The sequence below is a fragment of the Mirounga leonina genome, unplaced genomic scaffold (genome assembly GCF_011800145.1).
Source record: "Mirounga leonina isolate KUSES-001 unplaced genomic scaffold, KU_Mleo_1.0 Mir_180, whole genome shotgun sequence".
Classification (NCBI taxonomy): Eukaryota; Metazoa; Chordata; class Mammalia; order Carnivora; family Phocidae; genus Mirounga; species Mirounga leonina.
Genome location: NW_023270469.1, coordinates 15264436 through 15277302, shown reverse-complemented (window position 1 = coordinate 15277302; position 12867 = coordinate 15264436). Strand labels below are relative to the sequence as shown.

The following is a 12867-nucleotide window of genomic DNA, read 5'->3' as shown; positions in this document are numbered from 1 at the left end:
AGAATTGAAAAAGAGGCAAAAAGACAGGACTTTTGTGCATCACCAAGGATGCATGAAGGCTGCCCCGTGCACCCTCCACTCCATGCACCCTCGTTGTTCTAGTGTGTATCAAAGAGGCCGAGTGGGCCAAGATGGAGCATTATGCAGCAGTGGCTAAATCATGACACATCCATGTATTTTCTTCCTATCTTTGAGACATTTATTGTGAAACTTCAGGGCTCCTAGAGACTGACTGATTTCCTGCTTCCAGCCTATACTTCCCCAAAATAGTTAAATTTTTAAAAATGGCTCCATGAAGAAAAATGTCATTATCTTCATTGGTATTCCATTCCAGTTGGGTACAATCGTGATATTGTTGTACCCTTATATCTATCTGCAACTTCATTCCAAATTTATCCTTGCATTCATCAATCTTGAGCATCTATCTCTCCATTCATCTAACTATATTCATTTATATATCAACTCTTTATTCTGCTTCCCAGTCATCTGTTCATCCATGTGCGTCTAGCTCTCCATTTTCTAACCATGTATTGATCTATGAATATCTTTCTATTATCTGTCATCTACTTGCCTATCCTTTGTGTCTCTATTAATTCATTCATCTGTATTATCCATCTGTTTTTCTATCTATTCATTAATCTATCCGTGTATCTATCCGTTCAATCATCTATCATTTGCTTATCAGTTACCTTTTACTTTGTGCCTTTTGTTGGCTATGATCTTGAGTCCCAGGTTCACATTCTCAATCATTTTTAAGGTAAGTAATGCCCAATTTCCTAATGAAGTCTATAAATGCCATCCACTTCATTATCTGTTCTTTGGTTTAAAAGTCTTATAAACTAAAGAAGTCAGTAAAATCACATGATTTTAAATGAGTTAAAAAATTGCAAGGAAAATATTTTATCCTGGATTCCTGGGATAGTTTCTTTGCTTAATAAAAGTATGCATTTCTACTCCCTTTTAAACCATGGCTTTAAAAGAGGGAAATTTCAGATGTCTTACACATAAATCTCATTCAGGATGTTTTGCCTACCACTGAGAGAACTTCATGCAAGTGATCCAATTCAACCAGAGTTAACTTGAGATTATCTTTAACATAAAGCAAAGCAGATACTAAACCCTAACATGGTAATTGGATTTATCTTGTATCCAGATTGGCGGTGGTGTAGCAATTTCGGAACTAAAAATAGATTTTTTTTTCCTCATTACTTTTATTCAGAATACATTCAGGTCTGGACCAAAACTTGAGATTCAGCATCTTCTCAGAATGACCCCTAGTTTGTTAATATCCAAGAAAATGGGTCAGTGAGGCATTATTGGGTTGGGGAGAAACGTTAATGGATGAATCTCATTTCTGTTTGGGACAGAAACTACCGTCTGTTGCTATGAGTGAGGACTGAGGTATGTGGTGGGCTTTTCTCTGTGTTTCCAGGGAATCACTTCCCAAACAACAGCCCAGGCCAGAATCCTAAGAGTAGTCAATCTTAATGTCTCTGACACTAGTCATCTCTAATATTCTGTTGGTTTGTAGCCAGTATGATCAGTTGAAGATCCAAGTTTGGCTGTTTGTTTGCGTGTGTGTGTTTAACTAAATTGAAGTGTATTAATAAAGATAAAGCCAATAAAGACCTCAACACTTCTGAAGTTGCACTCCTCAAAGAGCAGGCAAGGACCCAAGCCATGTGTCCTCTGAAAAAACGAAGGGGATGGAAACCACTTCATTCTTCTTATCATGTTATTTCCATGTGTTCCATTACCGTCGCTTTCTGGATTCCTTTGTAATCAGAAATGAAGTTACATGATCTCATGTTCGAGTCTTAGCTTCTTTGCCAGGCTAACCAGGGCCAACTTCTCCATTAGGGCTCAGGAGACACAGTGCCTAGGGCCCGTGACACCTTTAGGGGCCCACAGAAGTATTTTAATTTCTTTTAAAATCATTAAAATGGTAAAATTTTTGGTAAAAAAAAAGTATTTTTTTCAAGTTTTTTTATTTTAAAGTAATCTCTACACCCAGCGTGGGGCTTGAACTAACAACCCTGAGATCAAGAGTAGCATGTTCTACCTACTGAGCCAGCGAGGTGCCCCACTCAAAGAAAATGCTTTAATATCTAATGTTAATATGTTTATCAGTGCAATCATAAAACAGAAGTTTGAATAATTTTTTAGGGAGGAAGGAGCCCACGAAAGTAAAAACACCCAGGGCTAACAAAAGGTATGCATGATGTGGCTTTGACATTCACCAGATTACTTTTAACTTAGTTACGCTTAAGCTAGTGTGGTGGTTAAGGACCTGCTCAGGAGCCAGACTGCCTGGGTTCAAATCCTGGTGCTGTCGCTTTGCTAGAGTCATTCAGCTTCTCTGAATCTCTCCTTAGCTGTGACATGGGGACAATGATAGTACCTAATGCATAGGGATGCTAAGAAGAATTAATGAGATTGTACGTGTAAATTGCTTAGTACAGAGCCTGTGCATAGTAAGGGCTCAACAAAATTCGTTATAATAATCGTTATTATTGTTACTGTTCTAGCTCGGATGTCTTTGCTTTCATTGTCTGCCTCTCCGTAATCGAGCAGCTATGACTAAATCAATTCCTTTTCTTAAAAAAAAAAAAAAACAGATTATCTTCTAGTCACTGTGGACAGAAGAAAAAGTTGTTAATTAAAGTTTCCTCCCTACTCTGGAAATCAGGAAATTTTCTCTCTTAGAAGTAGTAAATTCTGGAAATCGGAGGGGTAGACGAACCATGAGAGACGATGGACTCTGAAAAACAAACTGAGGGTTCTCGAGGGGAGGGGGGTGGGAGGATGGGTTAGCCTGGTGGTGGGTATTGAGGAGAGCACATTCTGCATGGAGCACTGGGTGTTATGCACAAACAATGAATCATGGAACACTACATCTAAAACTAAAGATGTAATGTATGGGGATTAACATAAGAATAAAAAAAAAAAAAAGAAGTAGTAAATTCTGTACTCTCTACCTGGAGCCAGGTCTTTATTCTGTATTATAAAATTCCTCTAATGAATCAGCGTCATCTCTCTTGATCAGAGATTTGATTCTTTCCTAACCTAAAACAATTCCTACAAAAATCTTATTAAGAACCACAGGTTAAAAAGAATATTGTCAAAACTTTTTCTCTCCTTTTTTCTCTTTACTTTATTATCCCCTCATTTTTTTTGTCATTTAACTCCAATTATGAGATGCTAAGTGCTTTTGGAAATTTCATTGTTAATATCTTCTTACAGTGCTATTAACGTAAATCAAGTTTAATAGTGTCCCAGAAAGTGTAAAAGCAATCAAAAATTCAGTACTCACGAATCATTCTGTAATTTCAGCATAAAATGTTAATAGAAATAATATCCAATACCATAAAATATCGGTAAATTCAACTTTAAATATATGTGATGAATTACTTCTCCATCCTATAGCATTCGTGGAATATTCTAGTATGAAGTACTTAATTGGCCAAGCCATACCTCAGTCATGCTAAGGCCGCCAGAAGTCCCCTCCTCTGCCTTTCCTCTTAACTAGCCAATCCTGGCAGAATGGACAGCTCAGTGACAGACATTTCTTTATCCCAGACACACGAGTTATTTGGCCATCGGGAAAAATGACTCCGGATTAGGGTGGGAAGTACAGTTGACTTGAAGGAATTCAAATTAATGAGAACAAAGACATTTTGGTTCAATTCTAAGAATATTGATCAGCAGCTGCAAGGCCTTAGCTCCATGTAATCAGCAAAGATGGCTAAGATAGAAGCCCCGTCCTTGAGGAGCTCACATCTCATGAGACAGGCCAAGGCCAAGACACACACAACACAACAGTATTTCAGGCCCAGCTCTGAAAACAACTATCCTGTATGCCCGTAGGAAGGCTCTGATGAACCAACAGTTGGTTTGTAAATTGTAAAAGTTGGCTAAAGCAGGGATATATATATACATATATATACATACATACATATATATATATATATATATATATATATATATAAAGTATATAGTACTTTAAGCATTTTAAACTTAAGACAACATAGATCTTTTTGCATGAACCACTGCCATATTGCTCATCTATAGTTTCCAGTCTGAAGTGAAGGGAGAATTTAAGGCATCCAAGAGGCTGTCAGAGTGCAGAATCCCTCCATTACAGTTGTCCTACCTACATGGCAGTTTTTAGCAACTCACCTGAGTGTTTTCACAGAGTTAGTTTAGCTGTCATAGAAACAACTTTTTTTGCACCCATCTACCTCTGGTTTATATTTTATTTAATTATGAATTTCATTTGCAAGAATGACTTCCATTAAAAGGTTGGGGACACACATAACTGACTCTTAGGAAGGATACAGCTCAGCTGGTGGGGCCAGGACTGCTCAGTGCTCCAGGGAATAGATGATTGTCTGGGACCACATGGAGTGCTGTGGGCATCTGTCAGTGGGGCTTCCCAAGGGAATAGAGAGTGACTTTGTGTTCAAGTAGTCAGTGAAGTGGGTGTTGCTTCAGGAGTTTCTACTCCATAAACAGAAAGGTGAGCCCAGAGACAATGCAATGTTGGGTCAGAACACAGATCCACATGGCCAGTAGTCAACGTGTGCTAGGGTTGTATGACGTATAACACAGTGTTAATGGGTCCATCTGACATCAGGGAGCCAAGTTAGTATTCCAAATAGCCATAACTGAATAGCTCATTGTGATTCTGTATTCAAATCTCCTTAAACCTGACTTCATTTAGCCTATAAGGATATTCAGAAAAACGTCTCAAATGTTTACTCTCTACTGTAAACAGTCATATTTTCTATATTTGTCCTGAAAGAGCTTTCCTTAAACCAGTACTTCTTCAAGTACCGAATGCATATCCACGGTGATTTGAAAGACCACGTTTGAAAGTACACTAACAACATGTCAAAAATTTAACATTTATGCATACATAAAAATATAACCACATAATTTCATGTTTTCATGGATAGTGTCTCAGGATGAGGCTAAATCCACTTCAGTAAAATTGTGAGTCTATTGAAAGAAAAGTATGAAGTCACAGTGAAGGTCGTACAGAATAGGACAGAATCATGAAAGTGACAGTCAAATGATTGAAGTTTAGGAAAGCCAGCTGAAGCTTTAAGAGAGATCTCTAAGTTCGAGTATTACAATTCAGCCCTTCCACCGTTCAGACTTCTCCAGCAGAAGGCTCTGGAAGTCATGGGTAGTCTGTGTTCATGTAAAGCAACTCACCTTGATTTCGTGCCTGTGTTCCGTGCCTTACTATCTGTATCCATCTGATTGAAACATTGGGGCTTGCACTCTCAGGCTTGCATTTTAAAAACACCAAAGAGACCTCTTTTTAGCAAAAAATTCTGGGTGGTTGGTGCAGACTTTCATTAGTCTGCCAACATGGAGTCCTTTTTCTTACAAACAAGACTCTGTTGGCCGCAGTTCTACAAAAGCTCCTCTTTCTTCACAGGCCACACCTAGAGATACAATGCAAGGCACTTAGAAACAACACTCGAGGAATATTGCTTATTTGAGTTGACTTGTCTTGCTTAGGTGAGGTTGACCTGCTCTCCATGACTCTGTCCTTGGAAATTTCCATTTCAAGAAAATTGATACAACATAGAGAAGCGACCTCCAAGCTCAATATGTAGCTGATTTGAGCAAGAAAAATTTCTTTCTTTTTTTTTTTTTTTGAGCAAGAAAAATTTCTGAGCATTTTGTGTACATGTTGTGCGGCTAAATCCACATTTTATTTTGCATTTTCTTACAGTGTAAGGGAAAGTAATACTTTAAAGCCATTTATTTTCAACATGCCTTTTTGTATTGTCAATCTTAGTGTATGACATTCCTATGAGGAGAGATTATTCACACCTGGTAAGTATCTAGTTCATCTGTAGGAAATAATTATAACCATCAGTGATAACTTCAATGTGTTTGGTATTGAGGAGCATAAGAAAAACATATGAAAGTTTTCTGGGAGACAATCAGACATGTTGGGGAGAAAAAGGTTTATCACTGAGTTCTGTATAAGAGAGAAAAATTTAGAACAAACCTGAAAATCTGAAAATAAGAGTTCTATTAAATAAAATATAGTCTGTCCATACAATGATGTACTGCACAGCCATGTTGTGAAGTGATATTTAAAGACATGGAAAATATATACAATACATGAATAAGTGATTTTTTTAAAAAAGTTAAAAAACAGCATCGATCCCAGTTTTATTTTTCAATCTATAAAAAGAAGCATCCCAAAAGTAAAATGTAGAAAATGTATACTCATATGTGAACAATCTGTAAAAAGAAAATAAATACTTATATCTAAAAGTGTATAAAGTATAGACATCAAGATTGTAACTATGAGCAAAAGTATTACAGGGTTTTTTGTTTTCTTCTCTTTTTTTGGATTTTCCAAATTGTCTATGAAGGTCACATATCTTTTATGTGAAAAAAATCACAGATACAGCTATATAGTCATAAATATATATTACAAGGCAAGACACAGATAGCAACCTGACATACAGAATTACTTTTATTTATGAGGCATTTGGCTTTAATGCCACCAATTTTGTAATCCTAGAAGCATGTTTACCTAGTAAACCCTGTTTTCCATTATGATCATGGCCATGAGTTGGGATGTTGTGATTAGTCAAATCTTCCTTAGAAGTGTCCCACATAGAGTACCAGTTTTCAGAGAATGCAAATATAAATACGGTGAAACTAGGCAATATCAAAAATAATTTATTCATTTTGAGTTGATTCAGAAGGAATCTCATAATCCCTTCATGTTTCAATATTCTTTTCACTTGGAACATCAGTGACCTCTGAGCGGAGGAAGCAGAGGTGAGAGTTAATGTGTCCAGTTCAGTGCCCAGCTCAGCATCTCCCTAAAGACTTACTGGCCCGTCCATCACACTGAGGTGATGTCATCCCATCTCTCTCTGAGGTCTTGGGTTTTTTAGTGTATATCATCCTATGGCATTCTGTCAGCTCTTTGCCTGCCTCTGGTCTCCCAGACCCTCATCCTGAACTCCCCAAGGCCCCATATCCTGACCAAGAAGGAAAGCATAGCCTCAAGCTCAATCTTCTAGGAAGGTCAGAATTAAGTCATATCCAGGACCTCAGATATGGTGGCTCAGTTACAACAATGGGGTTCTGCTATGCTTCCTTGTCCCTAATGAATTCCAAGGCGCAGTGGCCCCAGGATCAACCTTTGAATTCCTATATTAGTCCATTTGGGTGGCTATAACAAAAATACCATAGACTTAGTGATTTATTTTTCATAGTTCTGGAGGCTGGGAATTCTAAGATCAAGGCATCAGCAGATTCAGCATCTGTTGGGGCCCGCCTCCTGGCTCACAGATGGTCCTCTTCTCACTCTGTCCTCACTCTGAGATCTTTTTTATAAGGGGACACTAATCCCTCTCTGGAGGGTTCTACCCTCATGACCTAACACCTTCCAAAGGCTCTAATACCATCACATTGGGGATTAGGTTTCAACATATAAATTTGGGGGAGACACAAACATTAGTCTATAGCAATTATCTTGCTGTTGGAACAATGCTTCTGGACTACAGCCTTGCTCCACTTAGAATTTGGCCAGAAATTCCCTAGAACATTCTTGTTCCATACACACATTCTCCTTCTCACACACAAACACATTCATTCACAGTGTTCCACCAAAAAGGGTCCAGGGACTTTGCTACCTACAGAGCATCCTTATGAAAATTAGAAGGTGGAGACCATCCTTAGAAGACAGACAAACATACAAAACCAAACCCCTCTGGCTAAACACAGCTGCACAGTCCCTTCATGTGGCAGGCAGAGCACAGGGCACATACATTTCAGCTCCCAGCAGCTCCTGCAGGTAAATACTTTTTGTGTAACACGAACACCACAATAAACAGCAGCAATGAGGGATTCCACAGTTAAAGAACTTCAGAAAATACTATATAGAGTGTCTGACCTCTTGGAGGTTCAGGATGCACATGGTTATGTTAAAAGGCTCTGCAAAGTGTATACCAAGACCTATTCAATGTCCTTGAACATAACCTTTGACTGCATCTCTCAGACTTAATTGTCAGTGCAGCCCACTCCTTTTTGTTTTAATTATTTACAATTCACCTAGCTTTCCCCCAAATAAATTTTCCAAAGGAAATCCTGACCCATTTTCCTGGGACCCTACTAACCAAAGAAAGCAGCCTTCAAGCTCTCACCAATCTGGAGTCCTGGGTAGGGCCAGTCCAGAAGCAGCCATCACAGTACTCCCTACTCTGTGTCTTAGGGGCCATTCCCTTCATTTCAGGCTCTCTTCTCACGAACCATTTGTTGAAACAGTGATAGAAATTTGTAATATCCCTCAGACAAATGACTTCACAGGTCCAACAGGGTCTTAGCTGTCAACTGGGCATGTCTTGGGTGCCTGTTCTGTCCCTGTCAACAGATTTCACCCAGGCTTAACTCCCTCTTAGTTCCACAGTGTGACATAGCCATGGACCACCTACATAATCCCCTAATTATTTCATATAATTCTTTCATCATTTCTAGTTTACCCAAACAGAGCCCTTAGAGGCAAGGACATGAACTTATCAAGCAATATTGATTGAGTGCCTCTAGTATCAGTACATGTTGACAGTCTACTGAGAGTAAAATATGTTAATAACATGACTCGTTAAAAACTGCAACAACAACAACATTAGAGTTGTATGTTGTTGATATGAATTTCTGTTATCATGAAAAGAAACTCAGGGGCACCCGGGTGGTGCAGTCAGTTAAGCATCGGAGTCCTGGTTTCAGCTCAGGTCATGATCTCAGGGTCGTGAGATCGAGCTCTGCATCGGGCTCCATGCTCAGCACGGAGTCTGCTTGAGATTCTCTCTTCTTCTCCCTCTGCCCCTCCTGCTCGTGTTCTCTCTCACTCTCTCTCTAAAATAAATAAATAAATCTTAAAAAAAGAAAAGAAAAGTAACTCAAATCAGCTCCAAGAACCCAAATGTCCATCAATAGATGAATGCATAAACAAAAGGCAGTATACATCCATGCCATGAAATATTATTCAGCTATAAAAAAGAATGGAATACCGGTGTATGCTACAACATGGATGGAACCTTGGAGACATTATTAGGTTAGGTAAAATAAGCCAGACACAAAGGGCCACATATTATGTGATAACATTTTTTTTTTTTATGAAATAGCCAGAAAAGGCAAATCCATAAATACAGAAAGCAGATTTGTGGTTGCCAGGAGCTAGGGGGGGAAGAGGAAATGGGAAGAGACTACTAATAGGTACAGGGCTTTCATTTGGGATGAGGAAAGGGTTCTGGAACTAGAGAGTAGTGATGGTTGCACAACCTTGTGAACTGCTGCTCCATTGTACACTTTAAAATGGTTAAGATGATAACTTTTATGTGTCTTTACCACAATAAAACACTGTAAAGATGCTTACAAGAATTAGTTGGTCATTCCCTGGATCCAGCTCAGGATTCTTCTCCATAACCCTCACCCATAAAGTTTCACTGAAGAGATTAATCACTGCTTCTCTATTGTGAGATTTTCAGATTAGAATTCCTTTTAATTGTGTAGGCCAAACATACTGAGTAGTTTCCTATTTATTTAGGCATGGTTATGACACATTACAGAATTTTCTGGTGTGCTATCTCTAGCCTCCTAATGTGTATAAATCTAGGTAGGACCGCATTGTATTAGGCTCCATTTTGGGTACCCCATTCTGCGGGATGAGTGATTCTAAAATTGCGCTAAATATGGCTGAACTGAGGGGATGTGAGAGTTGGGGGGGGCAGGGGAAGGATGGAGTGACATAAAAGCTTTCCCTCTCAGAGTCAAACTGAAGGAAACCATAACATCTGTACTCTAGAAAAGGCTCGTGGACAGTATAAGTCCCATAATATAAATATAAATCACCAATCTTTTTTTTTTTTTTTAGTCTTGGCATCTATAGGTTAAAAGAAATTGGTTTTTTTTTTTTTTTTTTTTTTTTTTTTTAGGTTAACTACAAAGCCACCAGCAGGGGGAAGTACACAAAGGGATGTCAGGACTGCCTTGGGGCCCCAAAATGTCCTGGGTTCCTCTGTAAACAGGGGGGTTTCTTTTGTGCCTTCAGTAGAAAAAAATAGCCCTATTGTAAGGCTGTGAGAGAAACACCCTTTAATCCTTGCAAAGCCCAATAATATTATGTATATTGACTAAAACCCTGTAGAGTGGGCCTGACAGGGTTTTTTCATTACCACAGTACATTGTAACCTAGCTACCTTTGAAAAGTAACCAACATCGAGAGGCACTTGACATTTGCAAAGTATTATGGGTGTCCTCTCTATGTCCTCTCAAGTTCCCAAATTTACAATGGTCTTAATTTAAAAGTTAAGCCAGGGGATCAATTGCTTAGTGTAGGGCCAGGCTGCCCTTTTTAAAACAAAACAAAAAATACCAAACCCCTGTGGACCAGTGTGACCTGCCTTCCTCGTGTGGCTCAGGTTTTGGTGGGTTGCACGTTGTCTGGTGTCCGAACCCCAACCGGATGGTCATGTTCCACCCATCCAGGTGTTGCTGAGACATATGAAGGCAGCGGCAGCTGGTAATGAGTTGGTGAAAATGAAAAAGGAACATAAGTAGCTTCTTTAGCAAATCCCCTGGAAATGACACAGAGCCTTGAGGATCGATAGCATCGATCTATCCTAGGGCTACAGCCCTGTTCCATCTGACTCTTCTGCAACAGTCAGTCCAAGGAAAACAGCAACATTATTATGGGCAAAACTGTGACCAAATCAACTGGGAAAATCAAACTCCAGCCTGCTTTCGGCTCCCTCTATTTGGGCAGTGGCCATGGGTCAACATTAGAGCAAGGATCAGGCTGAAATCCCAAGGGAGAACTTAAGTGGGCCATGGCCTTGCTTTCAGAACATATCTTTATGACCTTCAATGATATTTGCACCACTCTGTCTCCTACTGAAACCCAGATCACTGTGTAAACCTAGACTCCTGAACTGGGAAACCGGGGAGTCTAAGTTACTTTCTTAAAAATGTTCAGACAATATTTGAGTCTGTTGTAAGCAAATGCTCTATTGACATTTCTGATCAAAACCAGGCAGGTTGTAATCATTACTAAGTAAATCCAATTTGTTTACTATAGGCTAGGGCTCGCACTACGAAGATGAATGGACTAACTCTTGACTCTGGAGTTCGGTCTTCCCAGGGAGATAGATACAATACTAGGGATATCCAGTAGGAAGAGTACTGTTGTAGCAGATCATGAAAGTGCTCTAGAAATCCAAAGGAGGGGAACCAATCAGGTCAGGAAGGTTTTGCAGAAAGACTGACACTCAGGGTAGAGCTCGACTTGGGGAGGCCTTGAGTGCCATGGTAGAGAATTTGGACTTGCCTTATAAGCAGTAAGGAGCCATGAAGCAAGGGACTAATGTAATCACATGACAGTTTTGGAAAGATAATTCAGGGGGCAGTTGTACCAGTCAGCTATTGGCACAAAACAGTTGTGTAACAAACCTTTCCAAAACATAGCATCTTAAAACAGTAAACATTCATTTTTTTTTTCCCTTGTGGAAGCTGGCTTTGGCTCTGCTGTGCTTGTGTGGGATCAGCTGAGCTTGGCTCCAGGGTGTGAGATGGGTTCAAGTCAGCTCCAAGGGCCTTGTCATTCTTCTGAGACCACGTGTTATCCAGCACATATTATTCTCATGCAGACTAACAGAGCCTAAGAGCAGGAACAGAAAGATGCAGTGCCTCTTGAGCCAAATCGAAACATGTGGTTGAGTCGCCCAGCGACGCAATGAGGAAATATACTCCACTTTTAGTGGGAGGAACTGCAAAGTCACAAGGCAAAGGGTAGAGATGTACAGTTCTAATACACAGAGGTCAGGAAGAATTGCAAACAGTGATTCATTCCACCATACCAGGAAGAGGACAAGCTGGGGGTGGAGAACTATCGGTGGCTTATGATATGTTGAGTATGGTCCATGTAAAACAGACGGAAGCAATTCACTGAGTGACACAGAGAACTTTTCTGAAACTAGAGTCCAACCAAGTTGGCCTCACCCATATATTTAGAACAGGGAGAAAACTCTAGCTAGAACATTATTAAATGGTTGGTTGAAACATTTAGGAATTCCCGGTTGAATTATAGTCTTGGCAGCAGCTGCCTTCCAGATCCATCTGGTTTGAATTGGCAAAACTGCAGCTGTGCTTGTTGGTATGGGTAAGCCTTTCTTTCGAGTAATGGGCCTGCATGGAAAGGGTGGAGAAAGGGAAGAGAAGGATGAGGCTGTTGTCATGAAAAATGGGTAGAGAGAACAACAGAGCTACTACTGTTTTGCTCCGCAGCATGCAAGTGGACCTGTGGTTCTGGACTGGAGGGTGGATTCTTCTAGGATTACTGGGTCCTCTCTACTTCTCCAGAGCTGTCATACCCAGTAGATGCTGTCATATCACATACTTGGGTTATGAATTGATTGTTTCGCTTTTATGGGGCTGGTATAATTAGTTTCACATTTTTAATTTATAGCATCAGCTAAGCTTTTTAATCCGTTATTTATGGCAAAGAACTAAGAACTAAATTGCCTTCTGCCCCCCTCACAGAAAGCATTTCAATCCCACAATTTGGTATCAGTTGTTTGGCTAAGACATGTGGCCTCCTTAAAGGAAAACTTTTTTCACAGAGGAGTTGCTGTGGCTTCTTTGCATTTTTACATGTTTGAGTCCTGGAAGCCCTGAGAAAACAAGCCTCAAATGTTTAAATGGAGTAATGTTTCTCTAAAGCGCTCTTCGTTTCGGCCGCCTCCTATGCAGTCCTCAGGTGTATCGTGATCTTTCTGAAACGACAAAAGAATGTTGAGCCTCTGAGAAACGAACTCAAAGAGCTGG

General features: G+C 39.8%; 1 protein-coding gene across 1 annotated transcript in view; it reads left to right on the top strand.

Moving 5' to 3' along the window:
• The window catches only part of ZFHX3 (zinc finger homeobox 3), a 704611-nt gene that overhangs the window by 314035 nt on the left and 377709 nt on the right, over positions 1 to 12867 (top strand). The gene's annotated exons all lie outside the window — the stretch shown is intronic.